At 37.4% G+C, this 4,849-nt stretch overlaps 1 long non-coding RNA gene across 3 annotated transcripts in view; it reads left to right on the top strand.

Annotated features, from left to right (window-relative positions):
• The first annotated feature begins 2,133 nt into the window (after positions 1-2,133).
• LOC106950095 (uncharacterized) overlaps positions 2,134-4,849 on the top strand; it is a 23,709-nt gene continuing 20,993 nt past the window's right edge. The window contains exons 1-2 of one of the 3 annotated variants that reach the window (XR_001425532.1): positions 2,134-4,015; positions 4,500-4,567. This is a non-coding gene — a long non-coding RNA (uncharacterized LOC106950095). The remainder of the gene's footprint in view (positions 4,016-4,499; positions 4,568-4,849) is intronic. The other 2 variants (XR_001425530.1, XR_001425531.1) reach the window with 2 other exon arrangements.

Raw genomic sequence — 4,849 nt, 5'->3', positions numbered from 1 at the left:
TGAAAAACTAATCAGTCACGACTGATTAGTGGGTACACTCACCCCTGATAGTAAGTGAAGCAAAGTTACAAAGTAATGTTTAAATTAAGCAATATAACCAACTATAGAAAGTAAGTGAATCAGAAATAAAAGTAAGGGACAAGTGGTGAACACAAACTAAATCACTTTGTCACACATACCAATAAGATGAAATCCTAAACAACATGAGTCAAATAATCAGCTAGCTGTTTTGATTTAGTAACTTATTTCAATGTAACCTGCATTTGACTTTGAATGTTTCCTTTTTTACTTGACAATATTTGTTATAGGCAGGTTGTGAAATTTATTTGACAACAAATCAAATTTAGGCTGTGGAACTCATTAAATATTCCATTACTGATATCAGGTTTTTCAGTTGTCCTTTTGCCTGAACACTTGCTGCATTGTGCTTGCAAGATTTTTGTATGTTTTGTCTAAATTAGGGTGATTTTATAGCTCCTTTTTGTCAGATGATATAGCCAGTAGCACTTATACCAAAATAAAGAAATTAACAACCAGTCCATAAGATCGGTATCTGTGATCGGCAGTGATCGGCCCTCATGAGTGAATATTGACTGCAAAAAGATCAGATTGGAGCATCCCTAATCAAAATCAAATGAGTTCATGATGCATTTTAAAAATGTTCGATTTTTGATACCAGGATCAAGACAAACATACAAAAATCATCAATTTATTGTATTTTTTGGAAGTTTTGATTATCACTTTTAAAAAATATGGATCCTTTAGCATAATTATATTTAAGTCTAGTTTCTCTAGGAGGGAGAAAGAACTTCTTTCTCCCTCCTGTTTCTAACTGAAATCAGAACAGTTAAACTGTTCACTGTGCTTTTAAAATAAAAACAGTTTGTTTAATGTCTCCTCTCCAAGTTCCCTCCCACAGAAGATGAAGCAGACCAGTGTGTATCTGGTTGTAAGTCAACTCTGGCAGCTTCTCCAATGCACTGGGCTGTTGGTACGCTTTATCTCCTGAGTCTGAAGCTGAGTCATCGGGGAATGCTGAGGCTGAAGCTTTAGCTTACTTATACTCGTACCATGTGAATGTTCTGGTCCACACAGCTAAGAGATTTAGGATAATTTTGAAATACTTAAGTCAGCAATTTCAGTTCAGTAGTACTTGCTCTTGGATTTCCTTTTTCACTGAAAAGCCTTGAGAAAAACGGCCATGTTGGGGGAGAAAATTTTTCCCAAAACCCTGTTGTTTTTATGTATTGTTCAGGCTGACAGTAGAGATGCACTGATCCAATGTTAGAATCTGTATCGTCCCAATATTGAAAAAAATTCTACATCGGGTATCGGGAACAATGTGCCTGTCACTGCGCGATCTGTTCTGAAAGCACGATTCGTACCTTTGGTTCATTTGTCCATACGCTGAAGAAATACTTCCGGATTATCCTTAAAATGTACATCAACAAAGTGTATCATATTTATTTACATTAATTATAAGATTGCCTACTTTTCTAGATAGCTTTATAATTATCTGTAACACTTTATTTAAAGGTGTGTGCATAAGACTGACATAACATTGTCGTAAACATAACACCTGTTATAAACATGAAGGAGTCTTTATGAATATTTATGACTGCTGTCATTAATTATCATTTGGTAAATGACACTTTTAATACAAAGTTGACATTGTTTTAAAATGTATTTGTAAAGACAACATTAACCAAGACAAATTTTTTTGTTTGTTTGCTTGTTTTTTGTTTTGAGGTAATTTATGTCAGGCACACATAATCAGAATTATTGAGAAACCAACAAAATAAAGTGTTGGTGTGATTCCCTGTTATGGTTTTAGAAAAATGACTGGTTTGAAAAAAAAAAAACAATGCCAGGATTACTTATATGGCTGGAGGAACTTATATCTGCAGGAATGTTATTCAGTCTTTCTGAGTGGGTTGTAGAAGTTCTATTGTTTTCAGAACACCATTGTGATACGTAACATGCCACCAGCACCCAGCTGTAGGTCTGCACTGCTGCAACTGTGCTGAGTGCAATATCAGTTTTGTTTCCGATTTCGATTTTGTTCAAAACGAAAAAAATCTGAACCATTCAATCAGTGCTAAAAGAATAAAAATTGTAAGTCAAAATATTTTATTTTATTTTTAACAGTAAATCACACAAAATGTTTCCATTTTTGAGTTGAGGTCCAAACTAAGAGAAAGGGACCGGATACTGCTGAGCAGAGTTTCTTTGTGGTTCTTCAGCAGTGGCAAGATGAGGGGAAAAAAAAGACAATGCAACATTTGTGTCTGCAGGGTAGGGACTGAGCCAGCCTATGCAGTCTGAGAATCAGCTTGTTTTCTGTCCATCACTACAAGAAACCATATATTATCACCTTATTCATCACCTTATGAATATCCCTCTTTCAGAACCATTTATAGTGCATCTCTCAGTAGTAATGAATCCGGAGGTCAGAGCCTGCAGGAAAAAGGAAACCTGGCTTTATGTTGCAGGATCCCATGAAGCAGGTGTGACGGCAGGCCTTTGATCTGCATCTTTGGTTCTGGAGAATTCTTCTGAACCCAAACTAATCCAGTGCTTCATTAAACCTGGTGCACTAGAAGAAGTCTGTCATTTGTGTGTGTGCGTGCATGTGTGTTGCGCCAGGAGTAGAATTGAACACTAACGCATACCTTACAATAATAATAATTGAAAATGGACCTACAATGCAATCACACACGAAGGATTGAGCCGGTCTTCAGTCATTATGCCCCCTACTGAGACTCACTGATTAAACCTTCCCCACAAAACTAAATCAGTGACTAATCCTCCTGTGTGCTGTGTTGCTGGCTTGGGTCTTGGCCTGGAAGTGCCCAGAAGTGGAACAGAATCTGATTCTCAAGATCCAAGGAGGAGAAATGAGAACATGTTTCTGATTTTTTTTTTTTTTTTTTTTTAACCTGGGGCCATTTTTCATCTGCAGGCCAGACTACTCTGAGCCAGCCCAGAGCTGCTGCTGGGAACTACAGATCTCTCACACATACACTCACACGCACACACACGCACACTAAACCTGTTCCATGATAGTGCTTTTTCCTTGTATTAACAAGTGCAGTTTGTTTTAATCATTTTCATTGCTTTTTCTCTCTTAGAAGTTAGGCTTCAGAAAGATTTGCTGAAGTCCTGTAGAAGTGCTAGAACTAGTAAAGGCCAGCATGTGTGATGGACAGCATGTAAGAGCTACTCCTGTGTTGAGAAAACTCAAACATCAAACATGAACAATGTTTGATATTTGAGTTACTTCAGGTAGCTTTATGAATCTATATTATAAGAACGTCTTATTGTATAGATTCTTTAAATTGAATTCGGTCATGTCCTGATTTGAGGACATAACCGTGCTGGATAACTTTTGTCACACAACTTGCTAACAAGACAAAGTGCTTTTCATTTTGCTTTTTCCCCTTGTCTGTTTCCATCTGGGTTAGAATCACTTTTTTTCCCCATTTTTCCTATTAGTTTTAGATACATGGGAGATAGTGGGCCATGTTGTCTCCAAACTGTTTCAGAAATGATTTAAAACGGCAGTATAAGTTGCTGCTTTTACTGCTGCAGCTTCTAGAAATTTCTTAATCTGACTTGACTTCTCTAACACATTACTTGCCTTTCAGTTCCAGCCTCCAGGTTCTCTTTTACTCACTAGCTTCTGTTCATCCATTCGACAACTGGTCACTTCCTGTGTTCATCTGTTATTGTGGTGTGTGAAGAAAAGCTCAACTCTTGTTTGTTGTAGAATGGGAGAAAACAAGGTTTTCTTCTCCAGGAGGATTATAGGGACGTCCTGTGGGATGTGGACTGTCTCTCTAGCAAAAGATAAACAACTCACTCAATATGTCACTGTTTTCTGTGGAGTCTCATTACATATCACTAGTTAAATTCAGAGTTGATTGTCCAGTAAAGTTCTAAAGCCAGCCCTTTGTTTTTCCAGGTCTATAAAGGTGAATTTCAGCTCCCAGATTTCCTAAAAGAGCAATCACAGGTACAGTAACACGCCTGCCTGTTGCTGAGCTATTTGTCTCTTTTGTTGTTGTTGTTATTGTTATTTCTTGTCACAGATTCATCTTTTTTTTATTGTCAGAGCCTAATTTTAGTTAGACCATGTGGCTGTTAGACCATGTGGGTGTGTGGAAGATCAGTTTTAATGCTTCCATCTGCTTCCAGTTATTCAGCTCTCCACTGTGTCACCATCTAATGTATCCTGTTGTTCATTTGTGATGTCAACTCCATGACTGCTTCATATTCTCAGTGTTAAGCTTAGGATTTATTTACCTCTTGTGTTATATTTTGGTTTTAGAACTTGTCTAATCCTTGCTGGTGGTTTGATGGTGGCGTTTTGTTTCAAACTGCCGTTTTTGCTTGTTTGGTTGTTTGCAACTCAACAGTTTGAATGTGTCTGAATGTGGTAACTGTGGTGTTGCAGCATGCTGCTGATTGCATCTCCCCCACTTTGTTCTTCTACACAGATGCAGAAGTCTGCAGAGAGACCCAACCCCAGTTAGAAGCAGAGGAACAGCTGGACCACAGCACATAGGTACAGTTTCACAGCTACCAATATGATCCTAATGATGAAAGATCCTGCAATGTTTGCAAACACACATATCTGACTTTTCACACACTGTAACGTCTTTACTTCAAAGTTATTTAAAAAAATATTCTTAAGAATATGTTGTCTTATACTGATGACATCATAGTTTGGAGCTCAAGGAGTTTTCTTTTATTGGTTATTTGTAAATTCATGACAAATAATTTTAAAGTAATATACAACCCCTGGCAAAAAGTATGGAATCACCAGTGTTGGATGAGCAGTCATTCA

Source organism: Poecilia latipinna, unplaced genomic scaffold (genome assembly GCF_001443285.1).
Source record: "Poecilia latipinna isolate Pla-1442-1.1 unplaced genomic scaffold, P_latipinna-1.0 Scaffold377, whole genome shotgun sequence".
Taxonomy (NCBI): domain Eukaryota; kingdom Metazoa; phylum Chordata; class Actinopteri; order Cyprinodontiformes; family Poeciliidae; genus Poecilia; species Poecilia latipinna.
This window is presented reverse-complemented; position numbering and strand designations above follow the sequence as displayed.